General features: G+C 47.1%; 1 protein-coding gene across 2 annotated transcripts in view; it reads left to right on the top strand.

Moving 5' to 3' along the window:
- Positions 1-777: 777 nt before the first annotated feature.
- LOC123994457 (synaptotagmin-1-like) overlaps positions 778-24,996 on the top strand; it is a 215,048-nt gene continuing 190,829 nt past the window's right edge. The window contains exon 1 of one of the 2 annotated variants that reach the window (XM_046297068.1): positions 778-1,106. The gene's annotated coding sequence lies outside the window, so the exon portion shown is untranslated. The remainder of the gene's footprint in view (positions 1,107-24,996) is intronic. The other variant, XM_046297065.1, reaches the window with a different exon arrangement.

The raw sequence follows: 24,996 nt of genomic DNA, 5'->3' as shown, positions 1-24,996 counted from the left end.
AATGAAGGCAGGCTGGTATAACATGGAGTGAATAAGCATCCCCCTCCTAGTGCCTGGGTCAGAGTCACGATTCTTTCATCATTTTAATGAAATATTGCCTTGAGTGTTGGTTGAGCTCCTCTATTGATGAGCTCTCCCTCCCGCTCTGGGGAAATCATGTCTCTTTCGTGGGCACGATCTGATGGGACCTCTGTGTATGTGTGTGTGTCTGTGTGTGTGTGTGTGTGTGTGTGTGTGTGTGCGTGTGCATGTGTGTGTGTGTGTGTGAATGTACACTATGTCTTAATGTGTGTGTGCAGAGGCAAGCCAGGGTTTTCCATGCATACAGAAACCCTGCACCCTTCACCCACTCACAAGCACACACACACACAGTCGCACACACACACAGTCGCACACACACACTGTCGCACACACACACAGTCGCACACACACACTGTCGCACACACACACAGTCACACACACACAGTCGCACGCACACAGTCGCACACAGCTCCCAAAGGGGGACTTTTTGGGAGTGTCCTTGCTTGTCATTGATGGTGTGCCCAGACACAGGAGGGGATGTTATGTGTGCTAAAAGGGTCATCTTACTTTACCGCCGCCAGAGCAGAGCACGACAGATCCCCCGTTCCTAGCATCTCCCCTCGACTCAGCCAATCACAGCCAAGGACTCTGTGATGTAGCACCCCTCTCACTTGAGGGATTCCGAAGGAACTGCCGAGTGACGACGGCTCGCTTAAACAGCCCAGTCTCTCCCTTCTCTCTCTTTCTCCACCTCCTCCCTCTCACCCTTTCCCTCTCTCTCTCTCTCTCTCTCAGCCCAGCGCTCGCTGCATCCACTGTCGTTTCTAACGGGGGATAATACAGCGCCACCCGTACTGCTCCCTCAACTCTGGCCACAAAATAAAGGCAGCAGACGGTGACAGCATCAGCATTAGCAACAGGAGGCTCCTCTCTGATCTCCTCCTCCTCCCCTTTTGTCTAAGACTCCTCCTCTCTCTGTCTCTCTCTCTCTCTCTCTCTCTCCCAGAGACTCCCTTGTTCCCTCCAGATGAGATCTTCTCCACATCCGGACGGACAGATCGGGAGCTGACAGCATGCTGTGCCAGGTAAAATGAGACATTCCCTTTCTGGGGTACCGCAAAAGTTATGGGCATGAGTAGCGTGGAGGTGAGGGAGGGGCTGTGTTTGTTTGGGTGAGTATGATTGCTATCTGATTGATATTGAGAAGAGGAGTGGAGGGAGAGGGGAAGGGGAAGTCTACTCTCTGACAACTCCCACCGCTTTGGCGTGGCACCATTTTTGGCGCCCATTTCTGTGTGGCTGCGCCCCAGCGGGCGAGGTGTTAGCGTGGTTATTAGGAGATGGAAGACTATGTACAGGTTGATATTAGGTGATATAAGCAGAGAGATGAGTAGCTGGAGGCACGGCTCCGGAAACAGAGACCACTGTGTTGATGTCTGGGTGGATGGATGGAGGGATGAGGTGGAGGGAAGGGGGTGGAAGACGAGCAGCTGCTTTCATCCTGTGGAAGCTAATCCCTCTCACCATCAGATAAAATGGCCCGGCTGTGGCTCCGTCTTTTCCTCCTCCATCCGTCACGTGACGGGTTTATCTTTGGCATGACTTGCTTAGGGAGGAACGGAGCACACTATTGATTCGGCATAATGAGCTAAATGTCGCTCTCAATCCTTTAGCCCCTTAGTTGTGCTGCTTCCCGTTTCTGCACAGGTGTGTGGGATAAACATCATATACATTCAGAATCTTCTTTGCACAGCAGTCTATCGCTGTTGATAAGTTTGAAAAAACGTTGCGAGCCCTCGAGCTGTGAACATGGATAGCTTCTTAACATCACTCTCAGTTGGTGTCGGGTCCACTAACATGGGGCCTTTGTCACAGTGAACACACGTACTGTGATATCCCCATGTACTGAGCACAGTCTGAAACATGTCAAGCATATCCCTAGTTATTGTACTGTTGCTCTCTCTCTCTAACAAACAAGGCATGGGCACAGGTCGCCTGTTTCCCCGCCCGTTTCCCCGCCTACCTGCTATTACCTCGTATCTCAGGTGGTATGGATAAGCCCGTTGCTATGAGAGTCCACCCGAGAGAGACTACCGAGCGGGTTTGCTCAGCTGTAGCCCTGGGCTCATGCAATTGAGACTCTCAGCCCCAGCCTCCCTCAGTCGCTGTGAATACATTAGCCGGGAGGTGCCCATGTCAAACTGTTGCCAGGTGATAGTAGCAAGAAGGGAATCAACTCTCCCTCCTGCCCTCCCTCCCTGCCCCACCCTCTTGCCATCCCTCCCACCCACCCTTCCTCCTCTCCCAAATCATAATTTCCTCCCCAGCTCATTTCTCCAGACAGAAGCTTGTTGTTTACTGTCTGGGAGAGCTTTGCAGACGCTTCGTTTTATAACCACTAACTGAATCAGATGTGATAGGGGAAGATGGGGCTGGTCTCTAGCTGGTGGATGCCATGTGCCCTGTGTTATTGTGATGACTTATTGAAACACAACAGGCAGAGAATAGTTCTGTCATTCACCGGTCATATGGGAATACAGGAAACACCGTTGTGGTAGATCTGTGTGACATGCTTTTCCCATCCATTTACATTTATATTTGAGTCATTTAGCAGACACTCTTATCCAGAGCGACTTACAGGAGCAATTATGGTTAAGTGCCTTGATCAAGGGCACATTGACAGAGTTTTGTTCACCTAGTCTTCTCTGGGATTCAAACCAGCAACCTTTCAGATACTGGCCCAATGCTTTGCTACCTGCTGCCCCAATAAGGCCAATTAGGCCAATAATCCAATAAGGCCTCAAGAAACCCTAACAAGACAATGTCTGTGAGAGCAACAACTTCCCAACCAGAGAGGAAGGGGCAGATACTGAGCTCAAATAAATCAAGCATCCCCTCTGTCGCCGGAGGTAGCATCATGTTTTATCATCCTCATTAAATCGCCAATAATGAGGAGGACTAGGAGGCTGCTGCCCCGAGCCTGATGTGCAAACAGCCCTAACCTTTTGATTCAGCCCGGGTTATTTTCGGTTTGCCTTTTCAAAACCCAAGGCTTTTGGGTCATAAAGGGCAGCTGGCAGGAAGACTTGGTGTTTGCTCAGAGCTCTTTATTTTAAACAGCTGTTGTTAATGAGAGCCGAGGATTGAGGAGGAGAAGGGGGAAGAGGAGATGAGAGGGAGGAGGGGGAGGGTGCTGTTGTCATTGCAAAATAGGAGGTTAAAAATAGTCTCTGTATGATTTGACATTGTGCGGCCGTTTGGCAGCAGGTTGCTCTGCAAGGAAGTGCACCAATCAATGACATGCTCACGAAGTGGCCTGTGTCTCGGCGTTGGCCAATGATGAATGCTTCCAATATCAGGACCTGACATCCCTCTCACCTTTCACTGTCTGCAGCTGATTCGGTTGTCCATGTCAAAGGCGACTCCACAGTAGCCTCAGAAACACTCACGTCGGCTCGCTAGATGGTACAGATACAGAACCGGCTCAAGCGACATGAGCAGTAAGTCATGGAAAAATGTGTCGAATTGCATGAAATTACAGAAGCTTTAAACTAAAAACTATACTAAATGTACTTTAAAACATATATTTTTCTCTCAGCTGTCAAGAGATGGGGCCACTGTACAGCCGGCCCTGTACAGATATGAGGGTGTCTGAGTGTGCCTGTCTGAGAGGTGGAATGAGCTGCTACTTTCATCTAAAAAAGCTTTTATAGCCACCTATAAAAAGCCATGCATTTTAGATTCCTTGAGTGTGAAGAACCATAGAGCACCTTTTAACATCCAAACCAATGACAAAGCCAGTTGATCACAGAGCAGGTTGTAGTTGGCTAACCATTCTGCATGGGCCAGATACATCACGGGGGCAAGTGGCCCCCAGGGATGTGTAGTGTAGCCGGATAAATCATGCTGTGTTCAGGCAACAAGTCGTCCCAAGGTCAGATTGACAGTAAGGGGGAGAATAGGGATGACACAGAAAGGGGGAGAATAGGGATGACACAGAAAGGGGGAGAATAGGGATGACACAGAAAGGGGGAGAATAGGGATGACACAGAAATGGGGAGAATGGGGATGACATATCTTGTGCAACAGTGTATGTACTGTATGTGGAACAGAACTCTATACTGTCCAAATGATGTTTATTACCTGGTCCAGATAGGGCCGACTATTGGAAACATACCGTTGATATGTTTTATCATCTTATTTCCGAGGCATGAATTCAGTTGCATTTCTCACACCTCTAATTCAAACAGACAACGGGGCTCAGTGGGGGCGGCGTGATAGCCCCTGGACAGATCAAAGAGAAATGTCTGTGGTTTTCTCTTCTGAATTCTGCTCCTGTTTAGCTCCTGGGCCAGCTACCCTCTCAGACCTTTCCCCTCTGAGATCCTTTAAACAAGGCTTCAAACAACAACCATACAATGTAATCTCACTGCTAGCACCTGTAACTTTGCCATAGGGCCAACTGTCATGAAATACAGTACATGACCAAAAGTATGTTGACACCTGCACGTCGAACATCTTATTCCAAAATCAAGGTCATTAATATGGAGCTGGTCCCTCTTTTGCTGCTATAACAGCCTCCATTATTCTGTGGAGGCTTTCCGCTAGATGTTGGAACATTTCTGCAGGGACTTTCATCCACTGTCGTTTCTAACGGGGGATAATACAGTGCCACCCGTACTGCTCCCTCAAAGCTGGCCACAAACTAAAGGCGGCTTCCATTCAGCCACAAGAGCATTTGTGAGGTTGGGCAATGATGTTGGGCGATTAGGCCTGGTTCGCAGTCCGTTTTACAATGAATTCCAAAGGTGTTTGATGGGTTTGATGTCAGGGCTCTGTGCAGGCCAGTCAACTTCTTGCATACCAATCTGGACAATCCATTTCTGTATGAACCTTGATTTAAGCATGGGGGCATTGTCCTGCTGAAACAGGAAAGGGCCTTCCTCAAACTGCACAGAATCATCGAAAATGTTCAGATTTCCCTTCACTGGAACTAAGGGGACTATCCCAAACCACGAAGCAGCCCCAGACAACTATTCCTCCTCCACCAAACTATACAGTTTAAACTCTGCATTGGGGCAGGTAGCACTCTCAGACTGCCAGATGCTGAAGCGTGATTTATCACTCCAGAGAACGCGTTTCCACGTTCTAGAGTCCAATGGCGGCGAGCTTTACACCAGTCCAGCCATCGCTTGGCATTGCATATGGTGATCTTAGGCTTGTGTGCGGCTGCACGGCCATGGGAACCCATTTCATGAAGCTCTCGACAAACAGGCCTTGTGCTGACATTCAAGAGGCAGTTTGGAACTCGGTAGTGAGTGTTGCAACCGAGGACAGTATGCGACAGTCCCTTTCTGTGAGCTTGTATGGCCTACCACTTCGTGGCTGAGCCGTTGTTGCTCCTATATGCTTCCACTTCACAATAGCAGCCCTTACAGTTGACCCGGGCAGCTCTAGAAGAGCAGAAATTGATGAACTGACTTATTGGAAAGGTGGCATCCTATGATGGTGCCACGTTGAAAGCCCCTGAGCTCTTCAGTGAGGTCATTCTACTGCCACTGTTTGTGTATGGAGATTGCATGGCTGTGTGCTCTATTTTATACAGCTGTCAGCAATGGGTGTGGCTGAAATAGCCGAATCCACTAATTTGAAGGGGTGTCCACATTCTTTTGTGTGTATGTAGTGTATAGCTAAGCATTGAGTTCCAATGCATTTGTATCAGTAATGTATTTGGCTACCGCCACCACTAGAACATTGCTGTTTAAACGAGTGTGTAGTAGGGGAGATAGTGAACATAGTACATAGTGAACAATGAGATATTGCCTTCTTGACTCAATGGTATGTTGGTTTCAGGCAAGCAGGGATTGGTGGAGGGAGGAGCTCTCATTTGACTAGCTGTGTGTTACCATGGTGCTACATTCACTACAGTCAACCACTGTGACGTAAGATCCTTATTCAAACAATTGGACCACTGGTGAGCATGAAACTCGAATGGCTTGTTGCACTTTGAAACACTTTGTTAGCATTGAATTCTGGCCTATCGATCTCTGTTTTGTTTGTGATGGCTTATTTCTGGCTTGGCTGGGCTTGGTCCTGTTCTATTACTCTGTTATAAGTCCCTGCTCTGATAGTCTAATTAGGCTAGCCTATGGCTAAATCCTGATACAAGGCTCAGTGTTTAACAAGGTCTACGGGACTCGGGGCTCCTTGATCTCTGTTGGACCTGGGGAGATAAGGCAGAGATTACGTGATCAATGAGGCCTTTACTATAATACAGACCCAGGGCACACCACACTCCACATGTCCTGACAATGCAATGGCTGGCCCTGCTGATGCTGGGTTGTAATCACAGAGAGCTAGGGTGGATGAGTGGCATGGACACCTTTGTTTTGTGGTTTTGCTCCAGTTCTGTCTCAGACCCTGAATGTACTGCATGTACAAAGGATATTGTGATGAGTTTGAAAGTGACTCACTGCCACTGAACTCAACTGGGTGAGGGTTAAGATCCTTCCCTTCACGTGCAAGTCATTGGTGGAATAACAAAGCATAAAAACAAACAGCTCTTTTTGACGAGGCCCAATCTGTTTAGCCTACAGCTGTTGTTGTCCAACGTTTCTATTCATATTTACAGAGTGCGCTGTGCTGTAAACGGTTGCTGTTCCATTGCAGTTAGTCCTGTGGACCCAATGACTGCAGACAGGCTGGAAACGGTGTGTTTAATGAGGCCTGTAGAAGTGCACCGTCTATATTGGAGATGTCTGTCTCCTATTTGAGCCACAACAATGGAATGAAGAAGCGCTTGAAGTGACAATTCAAAACAATTGAATGGTTTCACCGTAGTCAAAGCTAATGAACACCAACATTTCATCATCCTGCATGCACTCTTTTTTTATTGAGGAGGAATCCAAACTAACTAGCAAATGAGAGAAGTACGGACGAGAGATAGCATAGTAGGCTATCTAGAACCCATAGAGGGAACCCTTTTTGGTTCCAGGTAGAACCTTTTGGGGTTCCATGCAGAACCTTTTTCACAGAGGGTTCTACATGGAACCCAAAAGGGTTCTCCTATGGGGACAGCCCAAAGAAGATGTTTGGAACTGTTTTTTTCCGAATAGTGTATGCTAGAGTACAAATTCCTTTTTTGTCAAGCCATTCAGCCGGACATTTGAACTTCAATGTCCGGCTGAATTCAATGTCCGGCAGTCTTCACCTGTTCAAGCCTCCTTTAGTGTATGGCCAAATCAAAGATAGGTATTGTCATTTATAAGGGATGGGAGAGGTATAAACAGGGGAGAGGGAGAAAATGGTGGGCAACAAAATGTATAATAATTGTCAGCCAACAAACTTACTGTACTACCCCCCTGAAAGCTGTCATTTCAAAATATCTTCAAGAGGAAATTGCTTTTCCTTTCTACATGTTTTTAATATCCAGATTTATACTGGATATTGCAGGGACAAGTTATTAGAGTTTAATACCATCTGAATGGGCAAATCTTCTCAGAGAGACCAGCCCTGGAGGAGAAATTCTCAACGCCGAGCTTCTGAGCATATCAATAATTACTAAGCCGAGCCACAGAGGTGGGTTGGAGGACATTTTGACTGTTTTATGAATGAATAAGGAACGGGAGCAGCATTCAAATGAATGCCATTTACCTCCCCTCTTCTCCCCTCTGCCTTTTTACTAAAATGCTCTCACTCATCCACTCCGTCCTGTGTCACACCTAGCAGGAGGGTAAGGGAATCATGGCATCCCAAGATGCATCTGTGGCCAGCATGCAATGAGTTGATAAAAGAAAGCTAATATAACAGAGGATGCTGTTTCACTTACTTTACCATGTCTAGTATCTAGTAATGACTGTCTGAGTTGTACAATGCTTTTTGGCTAACATGGTTTGGACAGTGTCTTCAGAGCGATAACACTTGTTTCGGTGGGCACTGTGGGGGTGAGTCATATTGTGACCCTCATTCATCAGAGCCATGACCACAGAGAAAAAACCCTTTCACTGCTTTATAAGGTCAACAATAAAAAGAGGATCAGGAAATTGGCGCATGCCGTTGTATTACATTTAGGGTGCAAAGACATGACAACTAGACTGAATAGCTTCTTAATACCGTATCTATTTGGACAAAGTAGCCTAGTCTGAGTACAGAGGATCCACGTTGCGAGTTATTGAAGAGCTGCTTTATGATGTTAAATTGCATTTTTCTATAAAAGTACGTTTGGTTACTTATCTCCCGTCCCTCTGTTGAAACCCCTCAAATAGGGCCAGCATGACAGCTTCGACATGAGAGAAACTACTTCCAAGAGATTGGCCTCTGAGCTATTGCACAGCAACAACAGCAGCAAGTGCCTCTGGTTCCCTTGGAAGACGCATGAGTCATAAAGGACAGGACAGACAGTAATGTACAAGACACAGCGCCACCACCAAGACGTACACGCAATTACAATCAATGTCTTACTGCTGCATCCATGTCAGAAAACATCCTTCGTTGAGTGTGTGTGGACATACTAACCTGATTAGCCTAGTAGAAACGAATGACATCAGTACATGTGGGTATGGGCGGTCTTTTCTGTGTACAGATCATAGCTTCCTTTTGTCCATACATCCTATACATCCTATACCCTCATTTACTAAGGATGAATGAAATGTGATATTCTGCTGTTATTGAATCTACAAATACACTTAGTGTGGCCATAATGTGTAGTAAACAGTGTAATCTGGTATGTGGATGCTAGTGTCCCTCCATACTGAAGAACAAGGCTGTAGTAAACATCATAGCTGCTAGACCAATGGCAGCCCCAGCCCGTCTCATATTAGAATGGAACCCCCCTTCTGGTCACGGCTCGACTGGACCCTGATTGAGGAGGAATGTCGAGTGATAAGAAAAATGTATACCTCTCCACCACCTGCCCCCCCCCCCCTGCCCCCCCCCCTCTTTGGAATGAATAGCCAGTGTCGAGCTCCAGTGATTCTCCATTACTGCCGGTGGAAGGTGTGTGTGCCATTTGTGGCCGCCTGCCGAGATTAGCCTCTGATACAAACATCCTTGTTTGTCGCCATGGCAACCGAGTCTCCCGCCTGCCGTGGGTTGTCATGCCGCCTCTTCCTCCCTCACCCCTCCCTCTTCCTTCCCTGTGAGCACTGTAGATGAACACAAGCAGTTCCCTGTTACAAGCCACAACGTGCTCCATCTAGTTATCTCCCTAATCTGTAAAATGAGCCTCTCCTCCCTCTTCCAGTCCACTGTCTTTCAGGCTGCTGCGTTTACATTACACCCCCAGTCATGGCTCTTCAATTTTTCTCTCTTGCCGCTAAAAGATGAAATTGCCCCGTGAGCAGAGCTCGTGTCAATTGTTAGAATAATAACATAGCAAAATAAGCCCATAGCTCTGCCTCTGCCATAGTCAGAACGGAAAAAAAGAAGCTAAAAATAGCACAACTAACATAGTTTCATGTTTTGTTTGTTTGGTCCCCCCTCCCTCCATCAATGGAACAGTCTGAATTTGGGGATCCTCTGAAGGACGAGGCAAATTAGGAGGCTTGCTTACGGAACGGCGCATCCCACTGGGCACACACCGGTTGAATCAATGTTGTTTTCACGACATTTCAATGAAATGACGTGGAACCAATGTGGAATAGACGTTGAATTGACATCTGTGTCCAGTGGGACGTATCGTCAGAAGAGAGAGAGAGCTAGGCTTCTCCGGAGCCAGACAGAGAGGAGGCCTCCCCAAAACATGTCCACCCAGTCAGACGGAAAACAACACTTAGTACCACAGCGCCAAGAGGGCAACTCGCCCCATTGGGGATAATAGCTAGGCATCTGGTTAAAATTGATACACTGTAATGCTAGCTCTGTGTCTAGTCTGAAGTCTGGAGTGTAGTAACAGGTAATATTCCTCTCCATTAAACCTTGGTACTTTTGTATTGCACAGCTTGAAGCATACGATTTAAAGCTTGAATAAATGTAGAGAATGTAGAACATTTGCATATCTGGCCATTTTTATCACATTTGGCAGCTATTGAATGAAATCCCGTATTATAGCATTAATAGAGGCCATTTTCTCCTCTCTTCAGTGGGCGGCAGCTGGAGAGGCCATATTGTTGCTGGTGGAGAAATCTCAGAGCATACATTTGCTGTTCCTTATCTTATCTCCTCACTCTTCAGCCAAATGAATACTCTTGACGAGAGAAAAAAACTAAGGAAGATAAGATCTGGGGAAAAAATAGAACTCCCTCCTACAGTATAGAGACTTTCTGTGGCCATGTCCTCTGCTGCCTACAACACCACCACAGCAATCTCAACAAATAGCTGTTTGCTCATCGCACAGAGTCATTGTTCCACCACTACAAAAGTGAGGCAGCCATCAATAACAAACAGTTGTGGGCGTAAATTGGGTGTGCAGATGAAGAATGGAAGTGTGTGTCCAGGCCAGAAGGAGGGAAGGCTTTTAGATGGATCTCAGCTGGGTCTCGTCTGGCCTTGTCCACCTGCTATGTCTCCCCAGCATGGGGCCAACACCTAGCAACACTTAGCAACACCTAGCACAACCAACAGCAAATTACTGCTACAAGATTGACTATATGGATAGGCAACAGCTGTCTTCTGGGGCATGGAACATGCGTAACACCCATTTCCTTCCCCTGTTGAAAGTCTATACTCTTCGCATTTGCTACTGGGAACCAAGTACCTAACGTGCCAAACCATTCTATTCACGTCAATCGTTTTTCCTGGCGGTTCATTTTAATTGCATATTATATGCAAATTGGTGCAGAATGATATAGTACTCAACTGAATGATAGCAGAGATATGATAATGGAAGATTTCCTCATGTTTTTATCTCAGAAACATACTCAGTCACTAAGAAACGTTGATTATGCATGCATTGTGCATTGTAAAACAAACTCTTGAGGCTGCTGGCATTAATGACAATTACGCTAATGTGGGAAACAATCAAGGTATTTCACCCCAGTCCAGATGCATGTGGAACATGCAGCATTGTTACAGATGTTGCTCAGCAAATGATTGATCTGCTTCCTTCCATGGAGTGTAAATGTGGTCAATCATACGTGGAAATGGTCCTCACATGTTCCTCATCAGCATCAGTGTTGTGGCATCAATGGCATTCATGATTTCCTTACATTCGGAAAGTTTGACAATATATAAAAAGGTTTTATTGAATAAGCATTATGTGTTACCCCTTTACACACGTGGGAATTGGCCTATATGGATATGGCTCAATTGAAATGTTTCTTGTAGAAGAAGTATGAAAAGCATACGCATAACCATGATAGTAATTGAAAGGAAACCGTTTGGAGATAATGAGGAAGTTATTAGACCAAAGGTCAATCCAAACATTACACCGTTTTCTGTGCATTTTGCATTTACTGTACTTTTCACAGCATTTATTGACAATGAAATCTGAAAATACTCTGGATACATTCAGTAACATGATACGAATATTCCTGGAAAATGTGTTGTAGGTGCAACGTACTGTATGACAAAAGGATGACAAAGGTTTGAGTGAGAGGACTAACTGGTGTCTCCAAGTGGCCACAAACCTCTCCAAACTAAGCAATTGCAATAAACTTTATGACCCGAAGAAGAGTCTTGAACTATAAGATGTTTTTAGCTCTCCTAGCTGTGCTGTTGAGGAACTACAGCAAGCACACTTGTAGTTGTTTTGTTTGGAACACAACCCTGCATCCATGTCATCACACAAAAAAAGGTCCATTATAAATCGCAATCTGGGTCAGGTGGGCATGATTTGAAAGCTTGTTCTATTGGCAACATGACTAGCTAAGTTATAAAATATGATCTCACAGTGTTAGGCTTTCACAAGGCAATTCAGAGAAACAGAACGTAATATTTGTGCCATAGAAAGGAGTCATGTGCGCATTCAGGTGCGTGTGCGGCGAGGCAAATTCTCTTCACAAACACACATATGCTCATTCTGTTCAGAACAACCCAGCGTATGACGACATGTCATCTTGTAACTGTACATCAATCACAGTGACCATAAACGTTGAATCTGAATATGACATGAGTTTTATGATTTGGAGATGTGAAGGGCACATTTGGACTCACAGGTGTTTGGCTTGCTTGTATGACATTAAAAGCAGTACTTATTATAATGCAGTATTTGTTATAATCCTCAACGTCTCACCTTTCAAAAAGATACACATTGAGTCCTCTTAATTGACAGCATTCCCTTCACTTGGTCAACAAAAAATGTGCAAAAGTAGCCCGATTAGTGGGAGGGGTGGTTGAACTTCAGAACGTCTGTCAGTCAAAACCCATACAGAGCTCTGAATCGCAGAGCCATAGCTCTGACATTATGTTCCAATTTAGGTGCTTATTAGTGCCCAAATATGCTATTTTCAACCTGTATACGGGTATGACTGTAAAGGGTTACCACACTAGAATAGATGTATTTACTCATAATGTACTCACAATGTACTCACAATGTACTCACAAAAGAACAACAGACAAATAAAAAAATACCACATATTCCTGAAAATGAAAGAGCCGGAACTTGTCCGCCTGCCAGCAGTAGCCACTAAACACCACGGGTCTTAGCTACACAGAGGGTTTTTAAAACTGTTTCTATTTAGTGGCCGGCAGGAGGCAAGGACGGCCTCAATGTCAGGGCTCTCCCCCACCGAGCTTAGTCCCTCCGGGCCTCAGGGGCCCCACTCAAATATTCCGAGACTCTTCAATCAACAACCTAGCAACCCAGCATCCCCGTGCGGCTGCCCAACCCTGCTAAGAATCCCCTGGGGGCCATGGGGTACAACCTAGCACAGACACTCATGACCCTCCAGATGGTGACTAAACCCAGCCTTATCTGTGCAGCATTCACAGACCTGTACAGCATGTGGGTAAACCAAGAAAGTCAGTGGTTCTGCACCAATCACTCCAGCTTTGTGAATTCATAAAGGCATCCAGGCCATTAACACCCATGAGTTCATTGCTAGAAGGCGTATGTGAATGACTGTCGGGGATTAGAGGCTCTTAAAGACGTGAGGTTCATTTGCACATTAGTATTCCCACCCATAGAGGCTGGAGTCGTTCACTCTTTATGATAACTCAAGCAGAGTGGTTCATTTGCCTATTCAGATGATGGAGAGATGGCTGCAGTGCGTCGTCACTGCCTTTAGATACTGCTGCAACCTGAAATGTGATGGCCCCTTTTGATGAATCAGTGGCCACCAGCAGACTGACACTTGTGACGTGATGTCATCTGAATCTGTTCATATGTAAATATAGAATTATGTCATTATTGGAACATGGATAAAGAGCTCAAATGTTGTGCGAGGCAGGAGCTATTTCGGGAGAAAGAGGGAAGAGTGAAGTGCTTATGCTGCATTTGAGTGGCCCTGAATTAGCACCCCATTGCACCAGCCGTCTGCAATTGCATATAACTCACGCGGGGCACCAAGGCCTTACATCTGTGCCGAAGCCTCTGCCAAGCTTCTACACCCTCATGAAAAAGTACTACTGATAACTACTTCACAAGAGCTACACAAAACCTGCTGGTTTTACTACTTGATTACTATTGCGATGTCTAGTAAACCATTAGTAACTTATGTAGTAATGAGTGATACATTGGGACATTTCACTACTGGTGAACACTACATATTTCCTATTCAAATCACTACATTCATCTCACGTAATGACTACTGTGTAACTACTGAGCTTTCTGGAATCTACAACACATGTTCACTACGGAATTACTACGTAATGCCTACAAATTACTGCTGTAGGCCTACTCAATCCCTATTGAATTACTACTGCCATTTGTGTGAGTTGTCAATACTGATCAGTACATCCCACAAACCCTTTTGAATTGCTATTGAAAACAGACACATTTACCTATTCAAAATCACAATGGACATCTTCTTGGTTCACCATTGTGTCACATCTAGACTAGTACGGAACGACTTGATTAGTGTAGTGTCAACAACGCACCCACTGCCAGCTGGCCTACTTCAGCAGTACTGTATCATTTTAATCATTTTAGTCAATAAGATTCTTGCTACGTAGCTTAACTTTCTGAACATTCGAGACGTGTAGTCCACTTGTCATTCCAATCTCCTTTGCATTAGCGTAGCCTCTTCTGTAGCCTGTCAACTATGTGTCTGTTTATCCCTGTTCTCTCCTCTCTGCACAGACCATACAAACGCTGCACACCGCGTGGCCGCGGCCACCCTACTCTGGTGGTCCCAGCGCGCACGACCCACGTGGAGTTCCAGGTCTCCGGTAGCCTCTGGAACTGCCAATCTGCGGTCAACAAGGCAGAGTTCATCTCAGCCTATGCCTCCCTCCAGTCCCTCGACTTCTTGGCACTGACGGAAACATGGATCACCACAGACAACACTACTACTCCTACTGCTCTCTCTTCGTCAGCCCACGTGTTCTCGCACACCCCGAGAGCGTCTGGTCAGCGGGGTGGTGGCACCGGGATCCTCATCTCTCCCAAGTGGTCATTCTCTCTTTCTCCCCTTACCCATCTGTCTATCGCCTCCTTTGAATTCCATGCTGTCACAGTTACTAGCCCTTTCAAGCTTAACATCCTTATCATTTATCGCCCTCCAGGTTCCCTCGGAGAGTTCATCAATGAGCTTGATGCCTTGATAAGCTCCTTTCCTGAGGACGGCTCACCTCTCACAGTTCTGGGCGACTTTAACCTCCCCACGTCTACCTTTGACTCTTTCCTCTCTGCCTCCTTCTTTCCACTCCTCTCCTCTTTTGACCTCACCCTCTCACCTTCCCCCCTACTCACAAGGCAGGCAATACGCTCGACCTCATCTTTACTAGATGCTGTTCTTCCACTAACCTCATTGCAACTCCCCTCCAAGTCTCCGACCACTGCCTTGTATCCTTTTCCCTCTCGCTCTCATCCAACACCTCCCACACTGCCCCTACTCGGATGGTATCGCGCCGTCCCAACCTTCGCTCTCTCTCCCCCGCTACTCTCTCCTCTTCCATCCTATCATCTCTTCCCTCCGCTCAAACCTTCTCCCACCTATCTCCTGATTCTGCCTCCTCAATCCTCCTCTCCTCCCCTCTCTGCATCCCTTGACTCTCTATGTCCCCTATCCTCCAGGCCGGCTCAGTCCTCCCCTCCCGCTCCGTGGCTCGATGACTCATTGCGAGCTCACAGAACAGGGCTCCGGGCAGCCGAGCGGAAATGGAGGAAAACTCGCCTCCCTGCGGACCTGGCATCCTTTCACTCCCTCCTCTCTACATTTTCCTCCTCTGTCTCTGCTGCTAAAGCCACTTTCTACCAAGCTAAATTCCAAGCATCTGCCTCTAACCCTAGGAAGCTCTTTGCCACCTTCTCCTCCCTCCTGAATCCTCCTCCCCCTCCCCCCTCCTCCCTCTCTGCAGATGACTTCGTCAACCATTTTGAAAAGAAGGTCGACGACATCCGATCCTCGTTTGCTAAGTCAAACGACACCGCTGGTTCTGCTCACACTGCCCTACCCTGTGCTCTGACCTCTTTCTCCCTCTCTCTCCAGATGAAATCTCGCGTCTTGTGACGGCCGGCCGCCCAACAACCTGCCCGCTTGACCCTATCCCCTCCTCTCTTCTCCAGACCATTTCCGGAGACCTTCTCCCTTACCTCACCTCGCTCATCAACTCATCCCTGACCGCTGGCTACGTCCCTTCCGTCTTCAAGAGAGCGAGAGTTGCACCCCTTCTGAAAAAACCTACACTCGATCCCTCCGATGTCAACAATTACAGACCAGTATCCCTTCTTTCTTTTCTCTCCAAAACTCTTGAACGTGCCGTCCTTGGCCAGCTCTCCCGCTATCTCTCTCTGAATGACCTTCTTGATCCAAATCAGTCAGGTTTCAAGACTAGTCATTCAACTGAGACTGCTCTCCTCTGTATCACGGAGGCGCTCCGCACTGCTAAAGCTAACTCTCTCTCCTCTGCTCTCATCCTTCTAGATCTATCGGCTGCCTTCGATACTGTGAACCATCAGATCCTCCTCTCCACCCTCTCCGAGTTGGGCATCTCCGGCGCGGCCCACGCTTGGATTGCGTCCTACCTGACAGGTCGCTCCTACCAGGTGGCGTGGCGAGAATCTGTCTCCTCACCACGCGCTCTCACCACTGGTGTCCCCAGGGCTCTGTTCTTGGCCCTCTCCTATTCTCGCTATACACCAAGTCACTTGGCTCTGTCATAACCTCACATGGTCTCTCTTATCATTGCTATGCAGACGACACACAATTAATCTTCTCCTTTCCCCCTTCTGATGACCAGGTGGCGAATCGCATCTCTGCATGTCTGGCAGACATATCAGTGTGGATGACGGATCACCACCTCAAGCTGAACCTCGGCAAGACGGAGCTGCTCTTCCTCCCGGGGAAGGACTGCCCGTTCCATGATCTCGCCATCACGGTTGACAACTCCATTGTGTCCTCCTCCCAGAGCGCCAAGAACCTTGGCGTGATCCTGGACAACACCCTGTCGTTCTCAACCAACATCAAGGCGGTGGCCCGTTCCTGTAGGTTCATGCTCTACAACATCCGCAGAGTACGACCCTGCCTCACACAGGAAGCGGCGCAGGTCCTAATCCAGGCACTTGTCATCTCCCGTCTGGATTACTGCAACTCGCTGTTGGCTGGGCTCCCTGCCTGTGCCATTAAACCCCTTCAACTCATCCAGAACGCCGCAGCCCGTCTGGTGTTCAACCTTCCCAAGTTCTCTCACGTCACCCCGCTCCTCCGTTCTCTCCACTGGCTTCCAGTTGAAGCTCGCATCCGCTACAAGACCATGGTGCTTGCCTACGGAGCTGTGAGGGGAACGGCACCTCAGTACCTCCAGGCTCTGATCAGGCCCTACACCCAAACAAGGGCACTGCGTTCATCCACCTCTGGCCTGCTCGCCTCCCTACCACTGAGGTAGGTTCCGGTTGGAGCGAGTGGTCGCATCTGCACGTCGCTCCAACGGGTAGTTGGTAGTATAACTTTTTCATTATATTTCATTATATCATTATATCACAACGGTTTGATTTGTCTTATCTTAGCAATTTCTTCTCAGCTAGCTACATAGCCGTCTTTGTATCAAAAGATAATTGCGTAATTATCGTATTTCGCCGTCCTAACGTAGTCTTCACTAGTCTTCACTAGCCAGCTAGCTAACGTCCACTGATTAGCTGCACTGGAGAAACTGTTACACTCAACTGAACGACTTGATTAGTTTAGTGTCAGCTAGCTACATAGCTGTCTTTGCTGTCTTCGTATCATCGTATCATCGTTTCCAAGATAATTGTGTTGTTTAGGTTTAGAGTGTGTAGTCTTAGAGTGATTATCTTAATTTACCGAGGTTAGCTAGCCAGCTATTTGTCGTCCTTAACGTAGGTGACTCTGCTAGCTAGCCAACAGCTAGCCAACGCTAGCCAACGTCTTCTGTATAGAACTCAACTACCCGGTCGCATTCACAGGTTGTATCACATTTTCACTTCATTTTCATTACAGTACAACGGTTTGATTTGTTTGATCGTAGCTAGCTACTTAGCTAGCTACATAGCCGTCTTTGTATCAAAGATAATTGTGTAGTCTAGAGCGATTTTCTAGGTTCGCTAGCCATCTATTGTCGTTCTTTTAACGCAACGTAACGTAAACAACACTGCTAGCTAGCCTGCTAGCCCCCGAATAGCAACACTGCAGAAACTATTACACTCAACGGAACGACTTGATTAGTGTAGTGTCAACAACGCACCCACTGCCAGCTGGCCTACTTCAGCAGTACTGTATCATTTTAATCATTTTAGTCAATAAGATTCTTGCTACGTAGCTTAACTTTCTGAACATTCGAGACGTGTAGTCCACTTGTCATTCCAATCTCCTTTGCATTAGCGTAGCCTCTTCTGTAGCCTGTCAACTATGTGTCGGTTTATCCCTGTTCTCTCCTCTCTGCACAGACCATACAAACGCTCCTCACCGCGTGGCCTCGGCCACCCTACTCTGGTGGTCCCAGCGCGCACGACCCACGTGGAGTTCCAGGTCTCCGGTAGCCTCTGGAACTGCCAATCTGCGGTCAACAAGGCAGAGTTCATCTCAGCCCATGCCTCCCTCCAGTCCCTCGACTTCTTGGCCCTGACGGAAACATGGATCACCACAGACAACACTGCTACTCCTACTGCTCTCTCTTCGTCCGCCCACGTGTTCTCGCACACCCCGAGAGCGTCTGGTCAGCGGGGTGGTGGCACCGGGATCCTCATCTCTCCCAAGTGGTCATTCTCTCTTTCTCCCCTTACCCATCTGTCTATCGCCTCCTTTGAATTCCATGCTGTCACAGTCACTAGCCCTTTCAAGCTTAACATCCTTATCATTTATCGCCCTCCAGGTTCCCTCGGAGAGTTCATCAATGAGCTTGATGCCTTGATAAGCTCCTTTCCTGAGGACGGCTCACCTCTCACAGTTCTGGGCGACTTTAACCTCCCCACGTCTACCTTTGACTCTTTCCTCTCTGCCTCCTTCTTTCCACTCCTCTCCTCTTTTGACCTCACCCTCTCACCTTCCCCCTACTCACAAGGCAGGCAATACGCTCGACCTCATCTTTACTAGATGCTGTTCTTCCACTAACCTCATTGCAACTCCCTCCAAGTCTCCGACCACTGCCTTGTATCCTTTTCCCTCTCGCTCTCATCCAACACCTCCCACACTGCCCCTACTGGATGGTATCGCGCCGTCCCAACCTTCGCTCTCTCTCCCCCGCTACTCTCTCCTCTTCCATCCTATCATCTCTTCCCTCCGCTCAAACCTTCTCCCACCTATCTCCTGATTCTGCCTCCTCAACCCTCCTCTCCTCCCTCTCTGCATCCCTTGACTCTCTATGTCCCCTATCCTCCAGGCCGGCTCGGTCCTCCCTCCCGCTCCGTGGCTCGATGACTCATTGCGAGCTCACAGAACAGGGCTCCGGGCAGCCGAGCGGAAATGGAGGAAAACTCGCCTCCCTGCGGACCTGGCATCCTTTCACTCCCTCCTCTCTACATTTTCCTCCTCTGTCTCTGCTGCTAAAGCCACTTTCTACCACGCTAAATTCCAAGCTTCTGCCTCTAACCCTAGGAAGCTCTTTGCCACCTTCTCCTCCCTCCTGAATCCTCCGCCCCTCCCCCCTCCTCCTCTCTCTGCAGATGACTTCGTCAACCATTTTGAAAAGAAGGTCGACGACATCCGATCCTCGTTTGCTAAGTCAAACGACACCGCTGGTTCTGCTCACACTGCCCTACCCTATGCTCTGACCTCTTTCTCCCCTCTCTCTCCAGATGAAATCTCGCGTCTTGTGACGGCCGGCCGCCCAACAACCTGCCCGCTTGACCCTATCCCCTCCTCTCTTCTCCAGACCATTTCCGGAGACCTTCTCCCTTACCTCACCTCGCTCATCAACTCATCCCTGACCGTTGGCTACGTCCCTTCCGTCTTCAAGAGAGCGAGAGTTGCACCCCTTCTGAAAAAACCTACACTCGATCCCTCCGATGTCAACAATTACAGACCAGTATCCCTTCTTTCTTTTCTCTCCAAAACTCTTGAACGTGCCGTCCTTGGCCAGCTCTCCCGCTATCTCTCTCTGAATGACCTTCTTGATCCAAATCAGTCAGGTTTCAAGACTAGTCATTCAACTGAGACTGCTCTCCTCTGTATCACGGAGGCGCTCCGCACTGCTAAAGCTAACTCTCTCTCCTCTGCTCTCATCCTTCTAGATCTATCGGCTGCCTTCGATACTGTGAACCATCAGATCCTCCTCTCCACCCTCTCCGAGTTGGGCATCTCCGGCGCGGCCCACGCTTGGATTGCGTCCTACCTGACAGGTCGCTCCTACCAGGTGGCGTGGCGAGAATCTGTCTCCTCACCACGCGCTCTCACCACTGGTGTCCCCCAGGGCTCTGTTCTTGGCCCTCTCCTATTCTCGCTATACACCAAGTCACTTGGCTCTGTCATAACCTCACATGGTCTCTCTTATCATTGCTATGCAGACGACACACAATTAATCTTCTCCTTTCCCCCTTCTGATGACCAGGTGGCGAATCGCATCTCTGCATGTCTGGCAGACATATCAGTGTGGATGACGGATCACCACCTCAAGCTGAACCTCGGCAAGACGGAGCTGCTCTTCCTCCCGGGGAAGGACTGCCCGTTCCATGATCTCGCCATCACGGTTGACAACTCCACTGTGTCCTCCTCCCAGAGCGCCAAGAACCTTGGTGTGATCCTGGACAACACCCTGTCGTTCTCAACTAACATCAAGGCGGTGGCCCGTTCCTGTAGGTTCATGCTCTACAACATCCGCAGAGTACGACCCTGCCTCACACAGGAAGCGGCGCAGGTCCTAATCCAGGCACTTGTCATCTCCCGTCTGGATTACTGCAACTCGCTGTTGGCTGGGCTCCCTGCCTGTGCCATTAAACCCCTTCAACTCATCCAGAACGCCGCAGCCCGTCTGGTGTTCAACCTTCCCAAGTTCTCTCACGTCACCCCGCTCCTCCGTTCTCTCCACTGGCTTCCAGTTGAAGCTCGCATCCGCTACAAGACCATGGTGCTTGCCTACGGAGCTGTGAGGGGAACGGCACCTCAGTACCTCCAGGCTCTGATCAGGCCCTACACCCAAACAAGGGCACTGCGTTCATCCACCTCTGGCCTGCTCGCCTCCCTACCACTGAGGAAGTACAGCTCCCGCTCAGCCCAGTCAAAACTGTTCGCTGCCCTGGCCCCCCAATGGTGGAACAAACTCCCTCACGACGCCAGGACAGCGGAGTCAATCACCACCTTCCGGAGACACCTGAAACCCCACCTCTTTAAGGAATACCTAGGATAGGTTAAGTAATCCCTCTCACCCCACCCCCCTAAGTTTTAGATGCACTATTGTTAAGTGACTGTCCCACTGGATGTCATAAGGTGAATGCACCAATTTGTAAGTCGCTCTGGATAAGAGCGTCTGCTAAATGACTTAAATGTAATGTAAATGTAAAGTACAGCTCCCGCTCAGCCCAGTCAAAACTGTTCGCTGCCCTGGCCCCCCAATGGTGGAACAAACTCCCTCACGACGCCAGGACAGCGGAGTCAATCACCACCTTCCGGAGACACCTGAAACCCCACCTCTTTAAGGAATACCTAGGATAGGATAAGTAATCCCTCTCACCCCCCCCCCCTTAAGTTTTAGATGCACTATTGTAAAGTGACTGTTCCACTGGATGTCATAAGGTGAATGCACCAATTTGTAAGTCGCTCTGGATAAGAGCGTCTGCTAAATGACTTAAATGTAAATGTAAATGTAGTACACATGTTATTTCCTCAAGTTTCTATCTGTAGTTGAGTCATCAAACAAGAAATAATAAGCTTTTACAAACGTAACTGCATTTTTAAAATGTATTAAATGAATTACATATCAAATGACATATGAACACGTTTTGTTTATCCCTTTGAAGCTGTGTCTTCATTCAGCATCGACTTAACTATCTTCAGATCCTCTTTTTTTGTTGCAGCCATATTTCTCCACCGTGAAACCTTTTAGAAAATAAAGACAAGCACAAGAGACAACCAATTATAAGCCATTATCAATCATCTGCTAACAGAGGTCCAATAAGGCAACACAGAAAAGCATTTGATAAGCAATGTTACTCTTACTAACAATGGCCTCCAGTCTTCTTATGTCCTTGGCTGACAGGTCAAAAGAGGTAAGTGGAATGTGTATGTATACCAATATGTACATAGTGCACATTTCCATTCAAACACACATACAGTACTTATTAGCTAGCATGATTAAAACAGAGCCTACATAGCTACATTTCAATGTGGCTAGCAAACAGCTAAGCTAAACATGGATAGCAATCTTTTTAAATGTGGTAAAAATAAAAAAGTTATTTAAACAGCTAAACAACGACATGAAAATATTCATAAAACATATAGTAAAGTTGAGACTTATAGATGGTGCCAGAATAAGGGCTATGAAAGACAGGATGACAAAGGATGGAAGATCATTACATTCGGAATTGTCAAAAACAGTAGCTAACAGTAGCTAACTACTTCCTGCTTTGTCTTCTTTGGTGGTCACGAAAAGCCGGTGTTGTCTGACTTCACTGTTGTGACGACTTATTTACTACCAACTTCAAGTAGCACAAATCTCTACCTGATTACTACTGGAAACTACTGGTTCCCTACTGAACCCTACACAACTCTACTTGTGTATCTTGAGTTGTGCATAAGCTACTTCTTCACTACACAATCCCTACAGGTCTCTACATAGTCACTCCTGCACGAATAGGTTTTGTTAAGGAATTCAATAGTACTTTTTCATGAGGGTTTGGCCTTAGTTTGGCCTTAGTTTGGCTTTAGTAACCTGGTGTTTGCTCTTGTCTCGGTGCAATGTCATGGAGTCAACATGTTTTTTTTGTATGGGGGGGGGGATAATTCACCATTGACTGGTCAGACAGGAAGGAAGCACAAGAAAAAAGTGTATCAGTGTTGTTAAACTGTATTTGGACATACTAATATCAGAGCTTATTGTCGTGATGTGTGTGGTATTGGCAATGGAGGTTAGCAAAGTGGTTTGCTTTGTTCCCGGAATTGGACAGAAAAATCCCCTTCTCTCCTGTCATCCACTGTTGCAAAGTGGTGGCTCTTGATTGACCCCTGTCTGCGCAGTGTGACAGAACATGATGTTGTCTCTGTTGGAACAGTAAACACACTCAACAGCCAACTCCATCTCCTGCCACAGATCACAGTACACTGAGTGACTCTGTTTACTATTCCTCCACTTGCTATCACTTCCTTGTTTGCCTCTATTTCTCCCCCTTCTCTTTCTGTCACACTCCTCCTTATCTCCAGCTCTTTCGCTCAAGATATATTTTTCACACTCTCCATAGATGCAGCTCTTCACTAGACACAAAGCCATAGCAACATTTACCATTCATTAAGCTTGCGGGACATTCACAAAAGGAATATGTGTGTGCATGGTCATACATAGTTCTGTCTTGGTTATCTCCATTCATTTCCTGTCCCTTATAGTTGCCCCTGGATGCAAAAGTATTGTTTCCGCCCAGCGCCTGGTGTTGGTCTGCTTCAGCAAACATACTTTGACGTTGATTTGACAAATTGTTTGTGTTCCAGATGCACTGAGTCCTTTGGCCCCAGGGCGCCGTTTGCAGAACGCAAAGATTTTACCTTTGCCTTGACCAATAGCTTTGTTTGGCTTCTATCAAAGGAAGCAGACTTGTTTTGAATCAGACCCGGATGTACAGTGCCTTCCAAAAGTATTCATCCCCCTTGGCATTTTTCCTGTTTGTTGCATTACAACCTGTAATTTAAATGGATTTTTATTTGGAATTCATGTAGTGGACATACACAAAATAGACCAAATTGGTGAAGTGAAATGAAAAAAAAAACTTGTTTAAAAAAATGAAAAACAATTTAAAATCCAAAAGTGGCGCATGCATATGTATTCACCCCCTTTGCTATGAAGCCCCTAAATAAGATCTGGTGCAACCAATTACCTTCAGAAGTCACATGACTAGCTAAATAAAGTCCATCTGTGTGCAATCTAACTGTCACATGATCTGTCAAATGATCTCAGTCTGTTCACACTGCTATGCTTTATCTTGGCCAGGTCGCAGTTGCAAATGAGAACTTGTTCTCAACTGGCCTACCTGCTTAAATAAAGGTGAAATTAAAAATATATTTTTAAAAATACACCTGTTCTGAAAGGCCACAGTGGTGGAAAATAAGTATTTGGTCACCTACAAACAAGCAAGATTTCTGGCTCTCACAGACCTGTAACTTCTTCTTTAAGAGGCTCCTCTGTCCTCCACTCTTTACCTGTATTAATGGCACCTGTTTGAACTTGTTATCAGTATAAAAGACACCTGTCCACAACCTCAAACAGTCACACTCCAAACTCCACTATGGCCAAGACCAAAGCTGTCAAATGACACCAGAAACAAAATTGTAGACCTGCACCAGGCTGGGAAGACTAAATCTGCAATAGGTAAGAAGCTTGGTTTGAAGAAATCAACTGTGGGAGCAAATATTAGGAAATGGAAGACATACAAGACCACTGATAATCTCCCTCGATCTGGGGCTCCACGCAAGACCTCACCCCGTGGGGTCTAAATGATCACAAGAACGGTGAGCAAAATACCCAGCACCACACGGGGGGACCTAGTGAATGACCTGCAGAGAGCTGGGACCAAAGTAACAAAGCCTACCATCAGTAACACACTACGCTGCCAGGGACTCAAATCCTGCATTGCCAGACTTGTCCCCCTGTTTAAGCCAGTACATGTCCAGGCCCGTCTGAAGTTTGCTGGAGAGCATTTGGATGATCCAGAAGAAGATTGGGAGAATGTCATATGGTCAGATGAAACCAAAATATAACTTTTTGGTAAAAACTCAACTCGTTGTGTTTGGAGGACAAAGAATGCTGAGTTGCATCCAAAGAACACCATACCTACTGTGAAGTATGGGGGTGGAATCATCATGCTTTGGGGCTGTTTTTCTGCAAAGGGACCAGGACGACTGATCCATGTAAAGGAAAGAATGAATGGGGCAATGTATCGTGAGATTTTGAGTCAAAACCTCCTTCCATCAGCAAGGGCATTGAAGATTAAACGTGGCTGGGTCTTTCAGCATGACAATGATCCCAAACACACCACCCGGGCAATGAAGGAGTGGCTTCCTAAGAAGCATTTCAAGGTTCTGGAGTGGCCCAGCCAGTCTTCAGATCTCAACCCCATAGAAAATCTTTGGAGGGAGTTGAAAGTCTGTGTTGCCCAGCAACAGCCCCAAAACATCACTGCTCTCGAGGAGATCTGCATGGAGGAATGGGCCAAATACCAACAACAGTGTGTGAAAACCTTGTGAAGACTTACAGAAAACGTTTGACCTCTGTTATATACCCTTTGTTGGCAATGACAAAGAATTGAGATAAATGTTTGTTATTGACAAATACTTATTTTCCACC

This window comes from Oncorhynchus gorbuscha, linkage group LG14, assembly GCF_021184085.1.
Source record: "Oncorhynchus gorbuscha isolate QuinsamMale2020 ecotype Even-year linkage group LG14, OgorEven_v1.0, whole genome shotgun sequence".
NCBI lineage: Eukaryota > Metazoa > Chordata > Actinopteri > Salmoniformes > Salmonidae > Oncorhynchus > Oncorhynchus gorbuscha.
This window is presented reverse-complemented; position numbering and strand designations above follow the sequence as displayed.